Source organism: Canis aureus, chromosome 11 (genome assembly GCF_053574225.1).
Source record: "Canis aureus isolate CA01 chromosome 11, VMU_Caureus_v.1.0, whole genome shotgun sequence".
In the NCBI taxonomy this organism is placed as follows: Eukaryota; Metazoa; Chordata; class Mammalia; order Carnivora; family Canidae; genus Canis; species Canis aureus.
The window spans coordinates 42239413-42267186 of NC_135621.1; the positions used below are offsets into that span (position 1 = coordinate 42239413).

The following is a 27774-nucleotide window of genomic DNA, read 5'->3' on the forward strand; positions in this document are numbered from 1 at the left end:
CTCACGTTTGTTAGTTGTAAGCCAAATGGATGCCCAAAGTCAGCCCCTCCTTCGTATCAATTCCTGTCATGGGAGTGAATGTTTTCCCACAAAATTTCATGCCTGGAACCTTAGAATGTGACCTTATTTGGAAATGTAATTTTTGCAGATGGAATTAGTTAAAATGGAATCATAGTGCATTAGAGTGGGTCTTAAACCCATGGCTCAGGGACTTTATAAGACAAGGAGAGGAGACACAGAGAAGTTCATGTGATCATGGAGGCAGAGATTAGATTTATACCACTATGAGTGAAGGAAAGCCAGGAGCCAGTAGACACTGGGAGACCCAAGGGAATATTCTTCCCTAGAGTCTTCAGAGGGAGCATGGCCCTCCTAACACCATGATTTTAGATTTTCAGCCTTCAGAACTCCAAGAGAATAAATTTCTGTGTTTTTTAAGATATCCATTTTGCAGTAATTTGTTATGGCAGCCCTAGGAGTCTCATATAACAAGGGAATAGCGAAACATACTCTGAGACCAAAAAGAAATACACACACACACATACACCCATTTTGTGACTGTAATAGATAAAGACATTAATTAATATAGTATAGAAAGGGGCTGTAAATTATGGATCTGAAGAATGTGGGGTATAGTGTAAAAAATGTATTTTTAGCTTTGGACTTTGCCCTGAAGCCGGAATCCACAGCAGCCACTCCGATTCCAATTGATTATTCCCCATTTCTAGTTACTCTTTGTATGCTTTTGTGCAGAATGATTCTTCCTCCGAGAGTTTGCATGATTCAAAGGCAAAACAGTCCCCCTTAAAGGATGTCATTGGAGAGTGCAGAGCACTTAATTCTTTGCCACTCTGGAGATGCATTCCTTGACCATTATTTATTAGTGGTTTTGAAGGCAAAGACAGCTGTGAATGACAAGCATCTGTCACAGATTCATCCAAGTTCATGGTATTGAGCCTCAAACTCTGGCACCTCGTGACAAAGGTATGATACGCACAGTCCTTAAGCTCTCTGTAAGTGGATGAATCTGGCATGGTACGGAGCTCTTGCCTTTCAACCCAAATCAAACTTATTCTCTGCAGTATTCTGGCCAATCTGTTAATATGTGATTCATACTCGAATGGCACCCTTGGAGTCATAATGGAAGGCAGTTTGGATTCATTGGAGAAATCTGGCACCGCATGGAAAGCTGAGCACCATCTCCCTCTGACTCACAGTGTCTTTTGGCTTCTACAAAAGAGAAGAAACAAGGAGTCCAGGTATGTGCCATTGGCAAACACTTGCACCCACTGCCCTGCACAGTGGGGGATGCAAAGTGGCATTGGTTGTAGCTAATTGACATGTGGCGCCACTAGACTGCGAAGCCCCTGGTTTGGCCAATAACACTGATGGTTTTGCTTGGAACTGTCCTTGTTGAATAAAGTCACTGTAATAAAATATGATTCGAGCATCTGATTCCTCCTATAGGTCGCCAAAAATCACAGTAAAAATGGGAAAGCCCAAACCTATGCTTTCTCAAAGCTTAAATGTAAATGTTAGGCGCCCTTCCATGACTTCCTTCATAGAACTCTCCTCCGCCACCACAGGCTGAATTCTGGGACCACTGACACACACTCAGTGAGGGACACACAGCACTATAGTTTCTACATGTCATCTCAAGAAATTGGGTATTTGAATGACAAATAACACTAAATAAATCTGCATGTGCAGACTCTCATATGCTATAACATGGGACCTCCATGCCACCCAACCCGAGGTGAGGGCAGCCAAGTTCCTTGGGTGTGAGGCAAACCAAATTATGGAGGTTTCATTTTCCTGTGCGCTTGTAGGAAAGGTTTTATTTTTCTCATTTATGGTTTATTAAAACACCCCAAAATAGAGGAAAAATGGTTTGGATTACTAGCTTCTCATATTCTGTGGGAATGTCATCGTGCTTCTGTTATGACATTCCTCACCTTGCATTCTCTCTCTCTCTCTCTCTCTGAATATTATGTCTTAATAGGGAGGCCTGTAAATCAGCCAACTGGCTCCTGAGGCCCCGGAGTTTCTTCAGGTGATGAGCAGAATCCCCCCATTGTGCTCCATTGTGCAATCCAGGCAGGCTTGCCAGATAAAACTGCATGCAGAGCTCACATTGTCCCCTGGCCCAACAAAGGAGCCATGCTCCATCCTCCCTGCCCTTCCGCTGAGGCCTTTGGTCAGGGGCTCTTAGCTGGACTCTGCAGTCAGAGCCTCTGAAGGCCTTGCACCTCTTCTCACTCTACACCGGATACACCTGTCTAGACTACAGCAAGCTTTGGTCTTGGGATGAGCTTCTTTGTGTGTGTGTGGACAGCACTGATGCACAATGTCACCTTAGTTTCAGGTGTACAACATCTCTATTCATTAGGTTATCTTTACCACACGTGTAGTTCATTACCCTCAAGCACGGCACAGCACTATCACACCACCATTGACTGTATCCCCTATGCTGTACCTTTTAATCGGGTGACTTATTCATTCCATAACTGGAAGCTTTATCTCACACTCTCCTTCTCCCACTTTGTCCATCCGCTCAGCCCTCTTCCTTCTGGCCACCATCAGGTTGTTCCCTGATTCTGCTTGCAGCTTCTTTGTTGATCATTTGTTCTGGTTTTTCCGATTCTACCTATTAAGTGAAATCATAGAGTGTTTGTTTCTATCTTACTGCATTCACTTAGTGTTATATCTTCTAGATCCATCCACATTGTCACAAATGACAAGATTCGGATGAGCTTCTTAAACAAAAAGTTCATTTAAATGAAGAACCTGGGATGCCTGGGTGGCTTAGCAGTTGAGCATCTGCCTTCCACTCAGGTTGTGATCCTGGGATCCTGGGATCGAGTCCCGCATTGGGCTCCTTGTGGGGATCCTGCTTCTCCCTCTGCCTGTGTCTCTGCTTCTCTCTGTGTCTCTCATGAATAAATAAACAAAATCTTAAAAAAGAAAAAGCTAAGAACTTACTCCTAACAAAGCTTTCCAAAATAAGTTTATTTTCTTCCCTCTCTTGTCTCATTTAGACCTTGGTTTCCTCTCCTCTTGGTGACCTCTGGTGTTCCATTATAGTTTCAGGCTTTCTAATCTCTTCTACTCAGCAGGGGGAGAAAAGGACCGAGTTATAGCTGGTGACACGGTGGTGAGCTCCTTGGATTGTAGAGTGTTCTGTGTGCTCCCGTTGAGATTGCTCCTCACTTCTCATGATTCCCAGCAATAGCAACATGGACACCATCACCAGCAGAAGCTTTTGCAAGTATCCAATTATGGCTTAGACACTCCACAAGGAAATTGCATTCAGCCAGCACCTGCCTGGCAGCAAAGTCTTGTCTCAGCACTTCTCACACTAGCAGAGGGCAGTTTCCTCTGTAGTGTGTAGCCCAGTTGGGGTGATGAGCAATTCTCCCCCAAAGAGCCTCCCGAGACAGCTGGTGACTGTAGTAGCAAAGCCACTGCCTCAGTGTGCATGCCCATAAAAATGCGGGACTTGGGTACATGTCTAGGGCAGGGTTCACCAAGCTTGTTTGCTCTTGCCTCTGTTGAATCTCTCAAGGGACTACTTACTCTCCACCCTCCTTCTTTTATGGTTCTTCCAACAGAGAAGCTGAAGATACTTCACCCAGCTGCTCAGTCATTATCTTTTTTTTCTCCCCGGTTTTAGAATAACTATAGTTGGCCATTGCAATATGTTTGGTAATTGTTCTGTGTTCATACCAATTCCAGTACAAGCTGGATAATTCTGTAAAAGTACTAAGGTGTGAGGGATGAGAGTGAATTCCAAAGACCAGTCATGAGGTCATGTCACCTGGATAGCTCTAGAAGGACTGAGCAAGGTCTCCACAAGGTAAGATGCCCTTTATAGTCAAATGCATCCCAGGATTGGGGAGGAAGGTGTCAAATAGTACTAACGTGGATAAAGCCCTGCTCTCATGGGGACTCTCTGAGATAATAAGACACAGGATTCTTCCGAAGTTTGCTTTTGGAGGCTCTGTGACCACACTTCCAGTGTTCTTAGCAGCTCTTTATTAAGTAGGTTATTATAGAATGCAGAGAAAGAGATGTTCCATACACAGTATAGACTTCAGTTTAGAATACCTACATTGTCCAGGGCAATATAGTGTCTCTATATTTTCTTTTTTAGATTTCATTTATTTATTTGAGAAAGAGAGAGAGTATATGAGCAAAGGGAGGGGCAAAGGCAGAGGGAGGGAGAAGCCGACTCCCCGCTGAGCAGGGAGCCTGACATGGGGCTCGATCTCAGCACCCTGAGATCATGACCTGAGCTGAAGGCAGATGCTTTACTGACTGAACCACCCAGGTACCTCATCTATATTTTCTTAATCAATTCTATGAAATGGATTATTTGATGGCACAGTTATTTTAAAAGTCAACTCTACAACCAATGAAATTGAACAAATAAGCTACTTGCTCTATACTCAAATCAATAAGGAAGCCTGCTAGGTTACACTTCCATACATAGTAAATATAGTTTCCATTAATGTACTCAGAGAATCTAAGAGCTGAAATGCCCAGAAATCTCCTGGGATTCACAGCCTATTTATTACATAGTCTACTAAGTACAGAATCCATGGGATGAGGCAAACAATTTCTTGGTGATCATTTCCTGTGACACAGCTCTCACTTCCTTTGGGGGATAAGACACTTCTTTTCTGAGAAGTTAAGTGGTACTAATGGTCTTCCTTGTTTGTGTTGCCTTCTGCATCATAGCACCTTACTATTTTTCTTAACTTGGGGCATTGGGTACAATGAAAACTTGACTAGGTGATTTTCATTTAACAACTTTTCAAAATTTAAGAGCAACAATCATGTCTTTTTCTTTTTTGTTTTCAGATAAAAATACCTCAATTCCTTCAATAACACTTCATGGGATATCCATTTATGATGTGTTGCACTATTTTGTTATTGTTCCTTTAGTTTCTACCTGGTTATTTTTTTAACATAAGGCCAGGAAGATCTTCTCTCAATTTTGATTCTGTGGTTCTATACATGCATCCTAATATTGTGCTCACTTCACACATTTAGTTTTAGATTTATGACATAATTCATATTTATTGTGGAAACATAGAAAATGTACAGAAGTATCAAGAAGATAAATACATTTGTGAGAATATGGGGTCAATTCTTTTAAAAGAGAGACTCAATATAACAGTAATATAAGTAGGTTGGAAGTTTGTTTTTTTCTTACATAAAATCCTGGGTAGATACTTTAAAGCTGCTATGGTAGTTCCCAGTCACCAGAGAATTTTCTATCACTTTTGCTTTGCTCTCACTACTGTGGAGTTTCTGTCTTGTTTCCAAGTTGGCTACACTGGCTATTGCCATAATGTTTTAATTCCAGTGAATTGGAGGAGAGGCAAAGAGAAGGAGAGAATAGGTTGATTCCTTTTAAAACACTGATCAAATATCACATCCCTTCACTGATCATTGGCCAGAAGTTGGTCATATAACAACACTTTGCTGCAAAGTTTCTAGACTAGGTAGCTATATTTGGAGATCAAATTATCCCATCTTGGGGAGGGGTGAGATGATGTAATACTTGTTATTAGTGTTGAATTTTATTTTTCTACAGACAGTATTCTTTTTTTATATGTACTTAATTAGAATCTATTGACATTTTCAGTTAGATATTTTTTCTCACTATCATATAGTGGGCACTCTTCCAATTTACTAAAATATCTTTTTTTAAAAGATTGATTGATTTTGGAGACAGAAAGAGAGAGAGAGAGAGAGTGAGTGAGAGAGCATGCAATAGGGAGGGGCAGAAGGAGAGGGACAGGGAGAACCCCAAGCAGACTTCACACCTAGCATGGCGCCCGATGCAGGGCTGGATTCCAGGACCCTGAGATTATGACTTGAGCCAAAATCACGAGTTGGACACTTAACCGACTGAGCCACTCAAGCATCCCTGAAATATCTTTATCTACAAGAAGTCTACAGAATGTTTATTTAATTCAATCATTAAGTGGTAATTATTTAACTGATTACAGGGCACCTAATTTTTCAGGGTTTCAATTCCCCTTTAAATAATCAAGAGTAAATATCTTGACCTACCCTTAAATCCTAGTCTACACTTTATCCCTAGAATAAATTCAGAGCAGATAATAGTCTAGAAAAATGCTTATGAACTTTGTTGAAAAGATAATTTTGTTTCATTTAAGAATTTCTTCTTTAGAAAAGTTGTATCTATGTGTATTCCTACACTAAGTGTATACATTATTTTTTCACTCTCCACTCTTCAAACATAAGGCCTCACCAACAAAAATACCCTAGATAATTTAATAGTTGAACACCGTATCATATTATTAATTTGGATTGAATTCATGAGCTATTAAACACGTTTATCAAGTCATGTTTGCAACATGTTGCATTTGCAACAACTTTACAAAGGGCCTCCCTTCCCATCTGAAAACCATGTCCTTAAAAAGGCTTGGAAGATCCCACATGGCAGAGCTTGCCACAACTCAGTACCTTTCCTCTGTTACCATACTGCCCTTTCCTCACCCCATTGTAGTCATGTGGCCAACCTCTTGCCTCTGTGCTCATCCTATGCCCAGAATGTTTTTCCACCCACATCCTCCGTGTGTACTCCTTCAATTCCTTCAGGACATTATTCACTCAAATCTCATCTCAGCCAATGAGATCTCCCTGACCACCACTAGAAAAAATCAACCCTCCCTGCTACCCTCACTCCCCTGCTTTATTTGTTTCCATACTCTTCTCCACTGACATATTGTAGTTGTTCACTTGTTATGTGTATACTGTTGCCTCCACTAGAGGGGATGCCCCCAAAATAGGAATTCTAACTATTTTGACTATCATTGCCTGTCCAGTGTCTGGAACAGTGGGTGATGTCTATTATGTAACAAATATATTTTTGCATGTAGGAAGAGCATTAAAAGTCAGCAAAAGGTTATCAAGAACCAGGACTAAACCTTTACCAAGTCCTTGAAAGGGAAACCTGGTTAGAATTGGAGCAGTATATATAGTCTAGCTCTGGGCAAAGCACTAAGGAGAAAAGGCAATACAACAATTGCAGAGTAAGAGCTAACGCGGGGTGGGGCGGGGCTGGGGGGTTGGTAAGAGGCAGAACAAACAGGTCAAGTTGAATGTGGTGGTGGAAAACCGTGGCTGCCACGCTGAGGAGTTTCAGGGCCTCTTTCAAAATCATCAACTATGAGTGATGATTCTAAATAAGCAATTAAACTGATTCCAAAATTCTCAAGAGCAGCTCGTTCAAATTCAAATTACGCTTCTCATGAAGCCAAAGGATTTCCCAGAATAAATGTATTCCTGGTGTTACACACTTCTCCAATGCATGTAACAAACGACTGTTAGATGTCTACAATTACATGCTTTCATTCTGTTAGTGAAGACATCCTTTTAACTTTTCTGCCTGCTTCCTGGTATGTTATGGGTGATGACATTGTCTCTTAGGTCTCTAAGATGCCAGCAGTATTTTTCCAGTATGTTCCTTTGCCTAGTCATCTGTTTTCCAAAGAAGTGTTTTAATTTGAAAGTCTATTTCTTGACTACAGTGCTTGCCCTTTCTACATCATGTCATCTGATTAAGCCAAGCTATTTTTTGCTAGTCATTGCTGGCTTTAACAATATAGGTGGGGTACTGCACTACGTGGTTCTGATTATGTGTAAGCATCTAGGATTACAGACACTTTGAATAATAAGTTTACTTACAATGTTTCAGGGCTTTAAGCTACTTTTTCACTTTTTAATAACTTGCTTTCCCTTGGAAAACACGATGCACAGGAAATGCTTCTTCTCTAGCTTACTGACATGCTTTCAAGAAAGAAATTAATATCCTTAATCAATGAGGATTTTGTTGGAAAAAACAATCATATAAAAATGAGGCTTCTATAAATTTTACTTTTCAGGGAGTATTAAAGTGAAGTGCTGCTATTTAATTTAATTTGTGAAAGCATTGGCCATACTGACTCGGCATTCTGAAGCCCTTATTCTAACCTCTGCACACAGGCCTGGCTAGCCATGCTGATGACAGATAACCCCTCACTTCACAGACTGCCTGTTTCACAGGGAAACTGATTTGTGTCGAGGCTTCTTTTCACTGGCGTTTTTCTAAGAATTATTCATAAAAGTCTGCTTACAGATATTTAGATTTGAATGACATTCATAAATAGATGAATCTCTCAATTAATTGAATATATTTTCTGATTATCTCTGGTCTTCAGTCCTGAAGTGGTGGACTTATTTTAATATTCCTAAAGAAATAAGTTGCAAACATCATTTATCTTCCTACAATGAAACATAGAGCAATGCAATGTCTTTTTTTTTTTTTTTTTTACAGAATTTCTGCTCGGCTCACGAGCTCTTTTATTAATTATAATAATATGTTTATATATTATTTGCATTTACCTTTGTAGACGACCATATGTCTCTGAATAATGACTTCTTTTTCTATTCTTTTCAGTCCTTGTATCTTATTTCTTTTCATTTCTCACTCCACTGTCCAGGACCCACATTTCAATGTTAAATAGAAGGGGTTATCTGTTTCTTATTCTCTTAAAGAGACTTTTAAAGAGGATGCTTTACATGTTACCCGTTTACAGTCATGTTGGCATATGATTTTATTTTTAAAAAATAAGATAGTTTTATCTGATTGGAGTTTCCTTTTCTTACTTCTTTGAAATGTGTTTACACCATAAATTCATGTTGACTGTCCTCAAATGGTTTGGTTGTATCTATTATGAATATTATACTTCTCCTGTCTTAATCTATTAATCTCAAAATCTGTATTATGCATTTAAAATCATTATTACAAACTTGAATCCTGAGATAACCTTAAATTCATAACTCAGAAGGAATATTTGCCTGTAGTTGCCTTTTAATGTCAGATTTATTGAGGCATAATTTAGAAACAATCAAATATACTCCTTGCAGGTGTTTGGTTTTGTGAGTTTTGACAAGTATATACAGTCATGTAACCACAATCAAAATACATAATAGTTATATGGTCTCTCCTTCTTCGTCTGCCAGGAGGTTGTCTATGAAACTTTAGTAAGAAATACTCTCTCCCAAACCTCAGGCCCTGGCATACTGATATGTTTTACGTCCCTATAACTTTGCCTTTTCTAGATTTCCATGCAGAGTTATTTTATGGACTCATCCATAAAATATTCTTTCACTAAGTGTAATGCTTTGAGATTCATCCATGTTGCATTATCAATCATTGTTTCCTTTATATTTCTAAGTAGTATTCCATTGGATGGATGTACCTCCATCTTTTAATTCATGTACCAGTTTTCTGATACCTTGTTGTTTCCAGATTAGGGTGTTTTTTGTTTTTTTTTTTTAATGAATCTGTTATGCGCCTTTGTATAGAGGGTCTTGTGTGAACATAAGTTTTCATTCTAAGGGGTAAAGAGTAAGAAGTGATATGGCAGGGTCAGAGGTTAAGTGTACATTTAGCTCCAAGACCCTGTTGAGCTGCATTCTAAAGTGGCTGTGCCATTTTGCATTCTGCCAGCAATGTGTTAGCATATACTGTATGTAAATTTCTTTTTAAATGCTGTATTTTGGGGGCATCTAGGTGGGTCAGTCAGTTGAGTGTTCAACTCTTGGTTTTGGCTCAGGTCACAATCTCAGGGTCACGAGATAGAGCTCCTTGTTGGGCTCTGTGCTCAGCAAGGAGTCTTCTTGAGATTCCCCTTTCCCTCTGCCCCTCAGGTTCCTCCACTGCCCCACTCACTCTCTAAATAAATAAACAAACAAATAAATAAATAAATAAATAAATAAATGTATTTTTTACAGTAAAAGACTATATAATATAGTGACTCATCTGGCTGCATATTTTAGACAGTATATAGTTATTTTTATCTTCCATACCTGATGATTTCAATATCTGAATTCTCCAGGAGTCCATTTTTGTCATTTCTATTTTTCCTGATTCTTACTTCAGGTCACCTATTTCCCTGGAGGATTGGTATTGTTGTGAGAATTTTTTCACTGGAAGCTCTTTTTTTTTTTTCCACTTTCCAGAGAGGGTTTCCATTTGCCAGTAACCTAGGCTTGTAAGTCTCCACTGTAGCACACTCCCTGATGTTAACCTAATGAGGCAGTTTGTCTTTTGCTTTAGCCTCTAAGGATGAACTCTGGGCTTAGCCCACAATGTGGAGTGCTTACCTGTAATTTCCCTAAGGAAACACCACACTGACCACGCCTTTAGCTCATAATGTTGCTGTTCCTGTCTTTTCTGTTCCCTTCTTCCTCATCCTCCTCCCCTTCTTCCTTCTCTCCTCTTTCTGGCCCTTGGAGATTCTCAGTGACTCCTCGATCAACAATTCAACTCCCATAAAAGTGTTTCTGTCTACCAGTAGACTTGTACAAGAATGTTCAAAGCAATTTTATCCATAGTAAAAAACAAACAAACAAACAAACAAACAAAAACTTGGAACAATTTAAATGCTCATCAGCATAGAATGGATAAATTAATGGTGGTATGTTCACAGAATGGAATTCTATATAGTTAGATTATTCTATATAGTTAGTAGATTATTAATACATAAATCTCAGAGACATGCTGAGTGAAAAAAGTCAGACACAAAGTATTTATATTATTTCATTGTAGCTCCATGTAAGGCAAATCCATGATGATAGTGTAGAAATACTGGTCACTCTTGGGGTTACTGATTGAGATAAGACAATAGGGAACTCCAAGTGTTGCAGGAAATATTCTATATTTCAGTTTGGTAAGTGGTTACACAGTTTCAAAATATTTTAAAACTCATCAACATGTACCTTTAAAATTTATATATTTTACTCATGTAGATTATACTTTGATTAAAAAAACACATCACCAAAATACAAGCAAACAATAACTTCTAGCACATGGAAATGTTTATAAAATGTCAAATATTTAGCTAAGAAAGTTAAGGGAAAAAGTCCAGCAAAAATCTATATCTTTGGAAATAAATATTTGTTTGAGACGCTCACTAATAGAACTCTTTGAACTTGGGTGATTTGCATTATTTGAATGTGAATTGAGTCTCTGTTTATTTTTCTTTCACATTTAAGAATCTTTTAAAGTTGAGTGATTGTGCCTATTTCAGCTCTACAGAAAGTGAATGAAAGTACAGATATTCTCAATGGATTTAGAAATTTGGAAATCTTCAATTGAAAATTTGAGCCTTTCAGCCTTATGGAGGCTCATGATATGTTCTGATTCCACATGCTCACTTAGTTTTCTTAAAATGGTTTCGACACTGAGTGGGAAGAATTGTTAAACCAGGAAAGAGGTTATCAGAATACCATCTGCTTGGGGCTGTAGAGTAGGAGGCACACTCTTCATTTTACTTCCATGAGGAAACTTTTAAAGTTTGATATGTCCTTCCCTATGAAAACTATTATGTTCCAGTAAGCACTAATGATTAACTATATCAGAGAATTTTTTAAAAATTTATCCATAGAGTATACTTAAATACAATGAACAGAGGTAAAAACTGAAAAGAAAAAAAAATCCATAATCAATCATTAAATAAAGCAGTGTGATCATTTTGTTAATTAGTAGGTGACTAAATGCATAGATCATTGTATGGATCATTAATACAGGTCACCAGCAGGTAATGAAAATATAATTAATAACTAATAGAAGCAGGACAATCTATCCTTACTAGAAATGTGAACAGGACTGATTGAACTTGATTTGCTACAACTTGTTCTTTGTTTTCTCTTTCCAGGGTTTTTTTCATGCCACGTTTGAAATTATACAGCTGAGAAATCCTTTTTCCTATTTACTCCTAAGTGTTCTAGAACAGCCTTCCCTCCTCACATTTTTTCCCCCTGAAAATCAACTATTCTTCTTCTCAGATAGATAACATTTTTATATGAAAAATCAGGTGCATTTCACAAGCCTACTATTCTGTGTTAAAAAATTCATTTTGCTTGATGAGTTTTAGGGTTCAGTACATACATTGAACATTGCTTAAAATTACTATCACAATGTACACTGAACTTAGTTTATTTGCAGTCCTGTACAAACACTGTTAAAGTTGAGTGACAAAGATTAAAAGGAAAAACAATCCTTTGGAAAGTATTTCAAAACAAAACAAACTAATAAGGTTTTAAATGTAAAAGAAATAGACATTGTCAATCTGGCACAACCCCTAGGATGAAAAGGCCCAGGCTAATCACTGTCCAGTTAATTTATTCATTTTTTTTCTCCCAAGTTGTTACTACTTCTGTCTTTTTTTTAAATGAAGAAAACATTAAAGAATTACTACTTCTGTTGAAACTTGGTATCTATAGCTTATACCTTGTGATGTTAATTAAAAACATAATTTTTATGTACTTATCACAAAGGAAATATCATTTCATTAAAATCCAATTAGATTCGGACAATATCTGTAAAGACTACGGAATCACTGCTGTTTGAACACAGCCTGCTTTGTTCTGTTTTCATTACTTGAATAAAAGCAACCACAACAAACAATCAAAGAAAAAAAATGTATTAATCTCTGAGGTTACAGACACTTGCATTTTGAGTAGTATTTTGTTAGGAAGGCAAACAACATGGAAGATTTCATGTCTCTAAGAGCACAGTCTATTTGACCTTATTTCTAACTATGTTTTTTTGTCCCTCTCCAAGGAAAATAACCTTCCGTCAGAAAAATTGATGAGACCTAGTTCAGAAGTTGTATTACGGCCATTTCAAGATAAACAAAAAATTATAAGGCTATGTGTTCATTAAAACAACAACAACAACACAAGCTAAAGCCAGAAAAACTTCATAATATTTGTAGATTTTTACTGCATTCAACCCAGCGAGCTAATAAACAGAGACACAAAGAATTGAAAAGTAGATATCTTAGGAATTGACCTTTTGTCTGAGGAATCTAAACAAGCAGTGCCAGAGAGATCAGAATTTAGCTAAGCACTACACTTGGCAAAGCTTGTTTGAAGGACTGCACGGAATTTTTGTGACAGGTTTAGCACCAAGCTGGCCACATATGATGAATTCAATAACTACCTCTTTCACAGAGAAAGGTTGTAAACAAGGAGTTTACTGTAAATATTTTTGAGCGCTAAAACAGCAGTCTGAGGTGCCGCCTCTGGCTCAGAATGGTTGGGCTTTCTGTACACCTTAACCACAGATGACCTGAGTTGTATTAGACAAATGAACTGAATGTTTGCAACTGTACTTTCTTTATTTGTCAAATATTACTAATAATAGAATCTACTTCAGAGAGGACTTGGGTATTAAATGATTGTAAATTTGAAATGTAACTAGAACACACCCAACACACTTGGTATTTTTATAACTACTCCTATGGAAGGAACGAAATCTTATTTGTGAAGGGACGTGGGACAAAATAATAATCTCATGTAGTTTTATATAATTTATGCAATACATATTAATAATTAGAATAGCTTGAGAATTTTTTCCTTGAATTATTCAAATAAACAATTTAAGAAAACTGATATTTTGCCTCATGTTCAAAATTAATGATAGAGTAGTCTTAGATATACCCCATAGTATGCTTATTTCACCAAGTTTAGAATGACAGATGATACATTGTGTACATGATAGACACTCAGTAATGTTTGATGAATGAATGAATGGAAAAATGCTCAAGTAAATGGAATTAAATGTAAAAATTTCTTTCAATTATGTCAGTGAAGTAAGGTCAATATCAAAATTACCAAATTTTAAAAAAAGCATTATATTTAAATCAATTTGTCAACATAGAGTATAACACCCAGTGTCATCCCATCAAGTGGCCTCCTTAGTGCCCGTCACTCAGTCACCCTACCCTCCCACCCTCTTCCCCTTCTGCAACCCTTTCTTTCTCAGAGGTCGGAGTTTCTCATGGTTTGCCTCCCTCTCTCTTTTTTTTTTTTTAATTTTTATTTATTTATGATAGTCACAGAGAGAGAGAGAGAGAGAGAGGCAGAGACATAGGCAGAGGGAGAAGCAGGCTCCATGCACCGCGAGCCCGATGTGGGATTCGATCCCCGGTCTCCAGGATCGCGCCCTGGGCCAAAGGCAGGCGCCAAACCGCTGCGCCACCCAGGGATCCCTTTGCCTTCCTCTCTAATTCAAGATTACCAAATTTCCCTCAAAGACGAAGCCCTAAAATTGAAATAAATCTCATGGCTGCATCAAAATGAAAAGCTTTTGCAGAGCAAAGAAAATTATCAACAAAACAAAAGGCAATATATTGAAAGCAAGAAGATATTTACAAATGGTATGGGGTTAATATCAAAAATATATAAAGAACTTCTACAACTCAGCACCAAAAAAAACAAACAATCCAGTTAAAAAAAAATGGGCAGAGGACCTGAATAGATCCGAGTAACTTCCAAAGAAAACATAAAGAGACTAACAAACACATTTAAAGATGTTCAACATCACTATTCATTGGGGAAATGCAAATCGAGACCGCGATGAGATATCATTTCACATCTGTCAGAATGGCTGTAATAAAAAAAAAAAAAAAAAAAAAAAAACAAGAAATAATAGGTGTTGGTGAAGATGTAGAGGAAAACCCTCATGCACTGTTGGAGAGAATGTAAAGTGGTGAAGCTACTGTGGAAAAGGGTATATGGAGTTTCCTCTAAAAATAGAAATACCATGTGATTCAATAATTCCACTACTGGACATTTACCCAAAGCAAACAAAAACAGTAATTTAAAAAGATATATGTACTCCTATGTTTATTGCAGCCAAGATATGGAAACAACCTAAGTGTCCATAAACAGAGAGGATGTAGCATATATATAGTCATGTGTGTATATATGTATTATGCATACATGTACACACATACATACTGAAATATTATGCAACTATAAGAAAGAATGAGATCATGCCATTTGTGACAACACAGATGTACCTACAGGGAATAATGCTAAGTGAAATAAGTCAGACTAACAATGACATATACCACATAATTTCACTCATATGTAGAATCTAAAAAACAAACACACGAATAAATGAAAAATGGAATCAGATGTATAAATACAAAGAACGAACTGATGGTGGCCAGAGGGGAGGGAGAGGAATGGATGAGTGAAGGACAAATAGGTGAAGGTGAGTGGGAGATATGAGCTTCCAGTTATGGAATGAATAGGTCACAGGAATAAGAGGAACAGCATAGGGACTACAGTGTTTGATATCATAATAGTATTGTATGATGGCAGATGGGAGCTACACTCATGGTGAGCAGAGCTTTAAGAAGAGAGAACTTGACTCACTATGTGATACACCTAAAACTAATCTAACATTGTGTGTCAACTGCTTTCTTGAAAAAGAAATAGAAAGGGGTTTGGGTGGCTCAGTTGCTTAAGCATTTGCCTTTGGCTCAGGTTGTGATCCTGGAGTGTTGGGATTGAGCCCTGCATCTGGCTGCCTGCTCAGCTAGGAGTCTGTTTCTCCCTCTCCCTCTGTCCCTCATCTGCTCATTCTCTCTCTCTCTCTGTCTCTCAAAAAAATAATTAAGTAATCTTAAAAAAAGAAGAAAAAGAAAAAAAATTCAATATATTTTAATTTGGGCTTTAAAAGAATTAGGCTTTTTTACATTTATTTTATTTTATTTTTTTAATTTTTTATTGGTGTTCAATTTACTAACATACAGAATAACCCCCAGTGCCCGTCACCCATTCACTCCCACCCCCCCGCCCTCCTCCCCTTCTACCACCCCTAGTTCGTTTCCCAGAGTTAGCAGTCTTTACATTCTGTCTCCCTTTCTGATATTTCCTACCCATTTCTTCTCCCTTCCCTTATATTCCCTTTCACTATTATTTATATTCCCCAAATGAATGAGAACATATAATGTTTGTCCTTCTCCGATTGACTTACTTTACTCAGCATAATACCCTCCAGTTCCATCCACGTTAAAGCAAATGGTGGGTATTTGTCATTTCTAATGGCTGAGGAATATTCCATTGTATACATAAACCACATCTTCTTTATCCATTCATCTTTCCATGGACACCGAGGCTCCTTCCACAGTTTGGCTATTGTGGACATTGCTGCTATAAACATCGGGGTGCAGGTGTCCCGGCGTTTCACTGCATCTGTATCTTTGGGGTAAATCCCCAATAGTGCAATTGCTGGGTCGTAGGGCAGGTCTATTTTTAACTCTTTGAGGAACCTCCACACAGTTTTTGAAGTATAGTTAACACACAATGTTAGATTAATTTGAGGTATACAATATAACGATTCAACAATTCTATACATTACTCATTGCTTATAACCATTAGTGTACTCTTAATCCCCTTTATCTCTTTCATCCATTCCCCCACCCTGCATTTATTTTAAGCAATTGCCAATTCTTCTTGGGTTTTTTTTGAGTATAAAACTAGTTTTATAAGCTTCATGCTAAGTTCACCTTTCCTATGATGCAATGATTTCACTCAAGATGCATACTCTGGACAAATTCTCGTGCACATGTAACATGTACTGAAAGACATGGCTGAGTATGTTCACAGAGATATTCTTTGTCAAAGGAAAAAGCTGGAACTAACCTATCACTGTCGATGGGAAAATGGACAAATACAAGAAGAGTCAAAATTTTATATTAAAAAGATACCTATTCTCCTCAAACTGTATCTAATGATTCAATATGGAATTACAGCAAGGTTAAATGGAACATACTACTTCCAAAATTGATGTGTATTTCCTTAATTCACACCAAACACAAAAATCAGTTACAGATGGATTAAAGGTTTAAATGTGAAAAGAAAAAGTTTACAACTTTTGGAGAAAATCTAGAATATCCTTATGAACTTTAGGGTAAGGAAGGTTTTCGTTTTTTTTAAGTTTTTTTTTTAAATATTATCTGGTTTTTTTTAATTACAATATTACAGTATCATATTGTTATAGATGAGTACATAGAAGCTTTCAGAAGTAATTTGCCAAAAGTCGCACAGACATTTTAATACTTTTATTAAGCTAATAATTTTTGAGTATTTACTATAGATATGATACCATTCTAGGTACTAAGTGTATATTTTTTTAATAGTTATGGAAGTTTTTATTTAAATTCAATTAATTAACATAATTATTTTTAGTTTCAGAGATAGAGTTCAGTGATTCATCAGATGAATATACTACCTAGTGCTCATTACATCATGTGCGCTCCTCGATGCTCATCACCTGGTAACTTCACCTCCCCTCTACTCCCTCCAGCAACCCTTAGTTTGTTTCCTATGATTAAGAATCTCTTATGGTTTGTCTCCCTCTCTGATTTCAACTTCTTTAATTTCTTCCTCTCTTCTTCTATGATCTACTGTTTTGTTTCTTAAACTCCACATATGAGTGAGAGCATATGAAAAATTTTCTTTCTCTGATTGACTTATATTGCTTAGCATAATACCCTCTTGTTTCATCCATGTAGTTGCAAATGGCAAGATTTCATTTTTTTGATGGCTGAGTAGTAGTCCACTGCATATATACACCACATTCATCTGTCGATGGACATCTGGGCTCTTTCCATAGTTTGGCTACTGTGGACATTGCTGCTGTATAAATATTGGGGTACAGGTGCCCCTTTGGAGCACTACATTTGTATCTTTGGGGGATTTTAAGCAACCGCCAATTCTGAACTAAAGGTTATTTTCCCCAGGTTTTATAAAATGAAAACTTGTATTGTAAGGAGGTTTTTAGGGACTAAATCAAAAAGGAGAATTAAAATGCATTTAAATATCATAATTCAATTTTTTGGACTTCTAGTAATTACTGTACCAATGTAGTCATCATGTTAGATAAAGTACTTATATGCATCACCATCAAGGTCACAAAACTTTCTTTTCTATGAATCTGTGAACTTCCTCAGTTGTTTTCTGGTGGCAGTTTTTATTTCTGTTTTGATTTTTAATATTTATAACTTTCTCCTGGCACTTATAGAGAGCTCAATAATTGTTTATTTAATGGACAAAATATGTAATTAAATTTGGTTATATTGACTGTTAGCCAGTGCTACTCAACTACTGCTCCCTCCTTTTGTTTTTGCACCAACACAGAGTTGGGAAACACAACATGCTGTAATCAGTAGGGCATCTGGGGAGGCATGTCCCAAAGAGTAGTGTATCAGTAGAAATGGTGGGTGTGCTATGGGTGTGAAATACGAAACCCCTCCTCTTCCTTCTCCTTAAGCTGCTGACATTCTTCTCTAAGGTAGCATTTCCCCAGATGAAATGAACCGCCTCACCCATCAGGGTCCTCATCTGCTTGATATCTTCACCTCTGGTCATTCCAACTCACCTGCTAATCCATACTTCAACTGGTATCCACTGGCTTTGGCAATGCTGCTTCCTCTACTTTCAGTGCAGTCTTGCTTCTTCTTGACGATTCTATAGTTCTTCAAAGCACATTGCAGAGACTCCTTCATGGAATGCAGGACGGCTTGAACAGAAAGCAACAGCACCATCTTTGAACTCCTAATGTACTTTGCATGTCTTTAAACAAATTAGACATCTCACTTAGCAAAGTTGATGTTATTTGTGTTTGTAGATATTTATTCCTTCCTCAACTGCAAAATCCTAGGACAGAGATTTTTCCTGTTTTACCCAGTGAGATGCATAGATCAATGAATATGTTTACTATGTTACATATGGAAAACTATTTGCAGACCTGATGGAATGTACCTGTGCTTCCCAAATTAATAATTCACTTCAAGTTTTCAATTTCTTAAAGTCCGTGTAGAATCAACGTAAAAGTTAGCCAATGGGGCAGCCACATTGTGGCTCAGCGGTTTAGCGCCGCCTTCAGCCCAGGGCCTGATCCTGGAGACCCGGGATCGAGCCCCATGTCAGGCTCCCTGCATGGAGCCTGCTTCTCCCTCTGCCTGTGTCTCTGCCTCTCTCTCTCTCTGTCTGTCTCTCATTAAAAAAAAAAAAAAAAGTTAGCTAATGGATTTCAGTGCTATGAAATGTCACACTTTATCATCTTCAACTGTCCAGTAGTCATAAAGGAATGTAAACCAGGAGTGGTTAATTCAATTGCACACAAGTGGCATTGCAAGTTAAACGTATGTAGACATATTAGTAAAGAAACAAACTTGGCCCCACTTATCCTTAAGTATAGATGCTGGGGAAAGGGGCAAACAATTGTGAGAAATGTCGTGCAGAAAGAGGACAGGTAACCAAGAAATCATACAGCAACTAACATTAACTTTGGACAAAAAGGAGGCTTCTCTGAGGGAAGGAATGAACATTCTAGCTGAGATTCAAAGAACGAATAAGAGTCAAGTAGGAGAAGGCAAGGGGTGAAAGACAACCCATTTTTATTGTGGAATTGTAATTAAATAAGAGCCTTACTGTGAGAAATTATTCTTTTTCATCAAGACGGAATATAGTCCAACACATTTTGACAGATTTTCCCCACTGCCATGGCAATATTCATAGCAGATTAGCAATATAGAGTGGTTTTCAATAAAATGTCAACACTTCTCATTACGGTGTGTTTAACAATGAAATCTCACTCAAGAAAATATTGTGACTTAGATCTCTAAGGTAAATATTATGAAATGAGAACTAATGCTGGTTGTTGAGTGAAAGTACATCAGCATCATATTTTTATCCTGCTAGCAGTCTTCTTTAGAACTGCGTTTAACTATCAATTTACATTCTTAAATATTGAAGAATAACTGATAGTTTTCATCAGCATTTGTACATGATAATTTGGTTACAATGGCATTTTTTAACATCGCTGTAAAAAATGTGAAAGCCTCATCATAGTAATAAAAAATAAGGAAAAAATAATTAATTTCCAGTAATTACTTTGTTAAAAATTCCTCTAAGTAGAGAAAGAGGAAAGGAAAGAAAACTTCTTTTAGAATAGGTCCATATTAATAATTGAAATAATTTTTACAAGTGCATAACATGACATGTGATTAAACCAAAATGAATATGATTAAAAGTCAGGGTTTCTTTTTATGCTTCGCTTAACCAAAACAATTCTGGAAAAGTCATTAAAATAATACAGTGGCATAAAAATAAAATTGAATATTATAAATCACATTTCTCTAAGAACTAGAAACTATAACTTAAGATGAGCAATCACAATGAGTGAAGTTTAAATGACAGCAAGACGCTTAATATTGTCCTACAGGACCAGGGGTCCTTAAATAGATAGCATCTGTAATGTGTGCATGCCCAGGAGTGGAGCTGCTGGGTCACAGGGTATGTGTGTGTTCAAATTCACTAGGAAACAACCTTTTCCAAAGTGGTTGAACCAAGGGGCTTTCCCTCCAGCTGCAAATAAAAGTTTCTGTTTCTTGGGGTGCCTGGGTGGCTCAGTGAGTTAAGTGTCCAACTCTTGATTTTGTCTTAGGTCATGATCTCAGGGTAGTGAGATGGAGCCCTGCCCTGAGCCTGGAACCTGCTTAAGATTCCCTCTCTTCTTCTGACCCATCCTCTCATTCTCTCTCTCAATATCTCTCTCTCTCTCAAAAAAGAAAATTATGTTTCTCCACACTCTTTCCAACCACTGTCCAATTTGCAATTTTGCCAATATCATTGGTGTAAAATGTTATCTCAATCTGTTTTTAAAACGCATCAACTGGATTACTAATAAGACTAGGCTTTTTAAATATGTATATTGGCTACAGATGTTTCTTATTTGAAATTGGTATTCTTGAACCATCTTTTAGAAACAGAAAATTTTTCTTGTTGATTTGTAGTTTTTTAAAAATAGATTCAAATTATTAAACTTTTAAACATCCATACATTATATGTGTTGCAAATATAATCTCAGCGTTTGCTTGCTTTATTACTTTCTGCATATTTTGATACTAAAAAAGACTTTTTACTTTTAATGTGGTAGAATTATTCAATCTTGTACTTATATCAGTTTTGCTTATTGTGTTCTATTGAAAAAAATCCTTCCCTATGTCACTATCAAGTTATTTTTCTATATATTGTAAAATGTGTAAAGTTAGCTTTTCACATTTGTTTTGTCCTATCTTTAATTTTGTGTATAGTGTGAGGTAGGGATTTATTTTTATTTTATTTTTATTTTTAATATGGATAACCAATTGTTCATCTCAATTTACTGGAAACCCATCCTTTGTCCAAATAAGAAATTCTACTCCCTCAATATATATATATCAAGATTCCATATACTTGTAGTCTGTTTTCCCCTTCATTCCAAATTCATCCTAAAGATATCACCCTTTTGTTTCAACTCTATGAGGAGAGAGGTGTTTTCTCTTTGACCTCTCATCATGAAGGATCTTAGGCTTTGTCTCATGACCCCACACATTCAAACTACGCCATCATTCAGATTATAGTCTCCCAGGATCAGTGGATTTGCTGAGAACAGTACCACATTCTGTTGTCAGTTTATCCCATCAATTTATACCCTCTGCCTCCAATTTTTTTTTTTAAATCTTCATCCAAGTTTTAAAAATACAGGCTTTTAAATATCTTAAATTTTATTGGAAGATATTTTCCCACAAAGAATACAAAATTGTCAGAAACATCCACTCATTCCTTAAATGTTGACTTTGTAAATAAATGATAATTCTTTAGCTGCTATTTATGATATGGATTATGGCAGCATGTTAAACTAACATTCATATCTTACTTGAGAAGAATATCATGTCTTATCAGTAAATGGGAATAACATGAGATAAGACTACTGTAAATCATTAAAGTATTTAGCCTATTTCTAAGGATAAAATTTTAGGAATTCACTAAGTGGTGGTCACTGTGACAGACATATAATAATAATATTAATAGCTGGATATTATTTTCTAGGGTTTTAGACCTTAGAAAACATGAAAAATCTCTCCTAAGTTTTACTTTATAAACTTTTGAAACAATGATTGACAGTCATAAATAAATTATTATACAATTAATAAATAAGAGGATGACTTTGGGAATTTTTTTTCAATAATATAAAATAAATTTTTATTTTCCATTTTCAAAAAGATGTAATATGGACTAATGATGTATGAAAAGGCCTGAATATTTCAGCAAACACATGAAATACCCTCATTTAAACCTTATAATGTACAATTTTTATCAGCTACTCTGCCTCATTGCTGCCAGGCTTGTGTTGTTTTAACATAGCAATGACCCTTCAAATGGAGAAAACTGACCAGGTCACTTTGGGTTCATATCTCAACGTGGCCACTCTTATGGCTCCTTCCCTCCAGACAATCCAGGCAGTGAAGATAATGGGGTTGCTTACTGAATAGTCCTGAAACCATTATCCTCAAACTTTATCATGCATGAAGAACAATTGTCATGTTTGCCAATGGTGCAGAAACCCAGGTCCAACTCTCAGAAAATATCATTTGGAAGGTGTGGGGTACAGATAGGAGTCTGCATGTTCTCAAGTAGAATAAAGCTACAGAATCTGAATCCATTTTCTTTTAAACATCATTCCTTGGAATTTCCTCCCATGATCCTGAAATAGCAGGTTATTTTATTAGATTGTCTAGGTCAGCATCTACCTGGGCCTTCCCCCATCAAAATTTTTTACTTAAATTCCATACTATGTTACAATAGATTCTCTACAATATAACATTTGCTGCTATTTTTCTTTTGCATCCTTCCTACCATCTTTTCATCTTTTGCCATTCTTAGGAGGGCAACTTTTATGTCACAATTTTTAAGTCCTTGGATATCCTTTTGCTCTCTTATAGGCATCTGAGTGACTCATTTCCATATTTCAGGTAAAAAGCCAGCATTTCATTATCTGGTTTAGGAGATCAATTTTCCTTCTTTGGGCAGAGTAAAATTATCTTTCATCTATTCATACTATATTGTATTCTTAATGTCTATTTGCTCATCTCCCTCATACATGATAAAGAATTCAAAATCCATATATGTATATTATCATTATCATTATTATTACCAAGATTGAGAAACTGTCTGGTATAGAGGGTGGTCTTAATAAATATTTATTAAATTAATTATGGCCCAGATATTATCTCAGCTCTCCTTGTTTGCTCTTTCAAATCTAGATAATGCCTTTCCCAAAATTTCTGTCCATTTCCTGGAATTTTATAATTTCAAAGTTTTTGTTGTCTCTGAGCTCCTGCCCAGGATGAATTAGTTATTTCTTTTCTTATTCCTTAAAGTGCATGGTTCCCATTTTATCCCATCAACCCAGATGTGGACTCAGCCTTTTTCTTTGGTTCATATACACATACAACACACACACACACACACACACACACACACACACACACACTTACCTAAAAAGCCTTTGTATGATTATCAGGCTTTGCTAAGTATTTGGGGGAGTATATGGAATTACACTGAATAGCTCTAATAATCTAAAAGTCTTATATAGCATCCCTATTCCCAAAGTGACTTCTGTGAAACTCATCGGTTTTAATGATCACGTGGGGTCCTCTGCCTTCTCTCCCCCTTGCTAGATCGCCTCTCTTTTAACATCTCAATATCTTTTCCCTTGCATTCCCTCTTGTATTTGTCCAGAGAATGCTGATTTCTCATTCTAATCATCTACCTCTAGTCCTTACAGTCAAACTCAACTTATTCCAACTTTCACAAAATTTAATGTTTACAATAATATTAGCTATATTGCTATATAGCCTGAGTGTTTGTGTCCCCTTGAAATTCATATGTTGAGAGGCACCTGGGTGGCACAGTTTGTTGAGTATCTGACTTTTGGTTTTGGTTCAGGTCATGACCTCAGGGTCATGAGATTGAGCCTTACATGGGGCACCATGCTCAGCAAAGAGTCTGTTTAAGTTTCTCTCTCCCTCTCTCTCTGTCCCTCCCTCCCCCCACCAATATGTCTCATGCTCTCTCTCTCTCTCCCTCTCCCTCAAATAAATAATAAATAAATAAATCTTTAAAAAATTCATTCATGGTATTAGGAAGTAGGATCTTTGGAAGGTGCTTAGGTCATGGAGGGGGAGCCCACATGAATAGGATTAGTACTTTATAAAAGAGATGCCAAAGAGATGGGTATAGGCCCTTTTGCTAGAAAGGAGGTGCCAATCATGAAACAGGAAGAAGGCTTTCACCAGCACACCATGCTGGCACCTTAATCTTGGACTTTCCAACTTCCAGAATTGTAAGAAATATATATTTTGTTGCCACAGGTTGAATAAAAATGACATATTTGCTTATATATTGATATTCCAGGCACTATTCTAAGCATAATAATATACAACACTTAGGTATTTCTCAGAAAAACTTCTGACATAGTCTCTTACATTGCCATTTTACAGAAAAGAAATCAAGTGACCTGCCCAAGGGCACACACCTACAAGTGGTGGAACCTAGACTTGATTCCCAAGCTTCACATCCTTACTGACTTGCTCCCCTTCTTACTATGCCTTCCAGGGGATGTCTTGGGGCTGCTGCCATGTAAGTTCCCATGTCCATGTGATATGTTGAGCTTCTGACAGCCAGACTGCTGGGGCCCACCAGGATTGTGTCCCCCCCTCATTTGCTGACTTACTACTTTAATCATCCCATAAATGCCCTGGTTCCCTATTGTCTCCCCAGTCTTAGCCCTTTTAAGGAAAATCTCTGCCCATTGATATCTTTGTCTTCTGCATTCATGGCTGCTGACCAGACCCTTGTTCTGTCATGATTCCTGGTGCATTAGAATGTCTGTTATGTTATAATCCCTGATAGTTTTTCCTGGTTTAGTGTGTTGTGTAACTCATAAGCTTATTGCAAGGATTCGCTACCTCTTCCCACTTCTGATATCTCTTCTCTATACCTCCAACTTGAGGTTTTTGATACAGTCTAAACAACAGCAGAGGCTTCAGAGCCAAAATTTGGACATTATCCAGGACTGGCTTGCAGGGTAAGCCAGGTCTATATTCGACACTGTAACAACAGATTGATTCAATGTTCACCAGCTATTCTTCCTCTGTATCATTCCACTCTCTGATCCTTCTCACTCTACAGAATCCCCATTAACATATGAGGCCTTCTTATCTTTACTCAAAAAGAGGACCATCTGTATTCTCTTTCTCTTCCTATATGTTCTACAACTGAACGTTACATTAAATTTAACCTTGTAATTAAATATGGTTTTTTTTTGAAGGGTTGGTATTTCAATTAAAAAATTCATTAAGCCCATATTGAGCTCACACTCTGGCAAAAGTCAACTTCAGCATATATTTGTTTTGAGATCCACAATCAGACCTACTTCTTAGTCTCAGAACCTATAAACTTCCTTGATGTTTATTCTGGTGAAAATAACCCTAAAATATCACATTTCCTTCTAGCGACTTAACAGGAATGAATGGCCTCAAGGGAACACTTAAGCAAAAGTTTACTACAGAGACACCAGAGAGGCAAAGTAAGAATTCAGAAGGAAAGTGATTTAGAAGAACAACAGGTGAAACAGGCAGCTGATGTGGTGGAAAAGACAGCTCTGAGAAGACCCAGACCAGCCTGATCACAGGGAGAAGCAATGATCCCTGATTTAGCAAGTTGTCCAAGCCCAAAACTCATGTCTCCTTAACCAATGAAAACTATTACTTGGCATTAAACTGTGAAGTAAACAAACAAATAGAAAGAAAAGCAATTTGATCTTCTATAAGAAATGTATCTGTCTATCCAGTGAAAGAGAAGAGAAACAATAGCATAAAATAATAGAATAAAAATTGCATTTCATGACAAGGCTCACCTTGCACAGTGCCCAAGCTGCTGGAGCCAGGTGGCCTGGATTCAAGCGACATTTTTTTTTTTAAAGATTAATTTATTTATTTATTCATGATAGACACAGAGATTGAGAGGCAGAAACACAGGAGGAGAGAGAAGCAGGCTCCACGCCGGGAGCCTGACGTGGGACTCGATCCCGGGACTCCAGGATCGTGCCCTGGGCCAAAGGCAGGCACTAAACCGCTGAGCCACCCAGGGATCCCTCAAGCAACATTTTATCAGGTAATAGTTGTTTTATCTGAGGGGCAAGTCATTTAACCTCCCCAGTGTCAGTTTCATCATATGTAAAAGAGGTTTAATCAAAGTCCCTCTCTTCTAGGTCTGTTAAACTAGTTAAACTAGTTAACATTATCATCACTTTAGAATGCCTGGTGTTTTCATCATAATCACATGCAGAAATGCAGCCTATGTTTTAGAAGCAGCCACATCTAATTTATAAACCTTCCTAGGACTAACGCCACTTCCATAGAGACAGGAAAAGGGACAACATAATCTAAAAAAAAAAAAAAAAAAAAAAATGAATGGGACCTTTTGAAAATTAGGCAAATGCAGTAATGTTGCCTTAGAAAAGGGCTTAAGCCATATCAAATATTTCTTCCTTTTTCTTCCCTGATATCACAGCTGGAACAAAGAAAATCCTATTATGCAATATTTTAAGTTGCACCTTTTTAAAGGAAAATTTAAAAGCCACATATGACTGAGACAAGAAGACTGCGTATATTCAAGCAAAATACTTTTAAAGCCTAGAGAGATTTTTTTCCCCACCCATTAAAGCAAAACCGTTTTAAAGTATACTATTTTAAGGGAGCGTTTTACATAATAAATCCTGAACTGCTCCATTAAGGTTCTGTATGCTAAATAATCCTTCACTTTCAGTTACTCACACCAATCAGAGGTAGAAAAGCACATCTTCAACTCTATTTCCCTAACAGTGGGAGAGAAGCAATTGAAGCCTCAGTGATGTTTTCTATCACTTACGAGATGAACTTTAATTGTTTCCAGGTTTCACATCACTTTCAATTTTATATGTAGCAAGAGTCACAAACAAGGTTAAATCTATATAAAATGAATCAGCTCATAATCTGAATTTAAAAAGAAAGTGAAAGACAAAACACATCCTAGCCGTGTACATAACACTTTGTTTAAAAGATGTAGATTGTCCAGAAAAAAAAAAAAAAGATTCGGATTATCACAAGAGTGCCTTTTACCCTTCTCCATTTTTCACTGAAGGTGTAGAGGCTGTGTAAATTAATGAATAAATTGAATATACACATAATTATCTAATTCCAGGGAAATAGAAGAGGAAAAAAAAGATGGATTGGTTCTTCTAGCATTAAAGATTTAAAATTAAAATACATGAAACTAAATACACTGCTCTTTTGGCTTGTGAGAATCTCACCCTCTCCAGACACTACAAACACGGGATATATACAGTTCAATGATGATTACACATTGCACCATCAGATCAGAGAGCAGGTTGTCTCGATGGATAGTTACAGGAATTAAATAAGTCTTTGTTAACAAATATCTTCATAAATATAAAAATAAGGGAAAAGGCACCTTCCAGAATTCTTATAGTAACTATTCACATACTGAAACATCATTACTTTGTGTATTTAGGAGTTTAATGCATCCCAGAGTCCTTCTAATTTTTATTTTATTTTATTTATTTTTTAAGTAGGCTCCACGCTCAGCATGGAACCCAAAGTGGAGCTTGAAATTAAGACCCTGGGATCAAGACCCGAGCTGAGATCAAGAATTCAATGTGCTTAACCTACTGAACCACCGAGGCACCCCTAGGAATCCTTTCTGTAAATGAATACAGTTCCCATAAAGTGGCTATAATGCCAACCCTTAAAAACTGAATGTTTGGTTATTGCACAGATATTAGAATCACAGATACATATATATGCAAATTTTATTTATAGAAGAGAGATGTACATATGCATGTATTTGAAAAGAGGATATGGGATAGCCCGGGTGGCTCAGCAGCTTAAGTGCCTGCCTTCTGCCCAGGTTGTGATCCTGGAGACCCGGGATTGAGTCCCATGTCGGGCTCCCTGCGTGGAGCCTGCTTCTTCCTCTGCCTGTGTCTCTGTCTGTCTC

The 27774-nt window shown here is 37.1% G+C and overlaps 2 long non-coding RNA genes across 2 annotated transcripts; one reads left to right on the forward strand and one right to left on the reverse strand.

The window, feature by feature from the left end:
• Window positions 1-552: 552 nt before the first annotated feature.
• LOC144323047 (uncharacterized) lies at window positions 553-3989 on the reverse strand. The gene is made up of 3 exons (XR_013388595.1): window positions 2983-3989; window positions 2477-2647; window positions 553-1230 (listed from the first exon to the last, which is right to left on the reverse strand). It is a non-coding gene; the product is annotated as an uncharacterized LOC144323047 (long non-coding RNA).
• A 71-nt stretch (window positions 3990-4060) lies between these two features.
• On the forward strand, window positions 4061-25682 carry LOC144323943 (uncharacterized). The gene is made up of 4 exons (XR_013389333.1): window positions 4061-4330; window positions 17074-17161; window positions 24216-24354; window positions 25230-25682. It is a non-coding gene; the product is annotated as an uncharacterized LOC144323943 (long non-coding RNA).
• Window positions 25683-27774: the final 2092 nt, after the last annotated feature.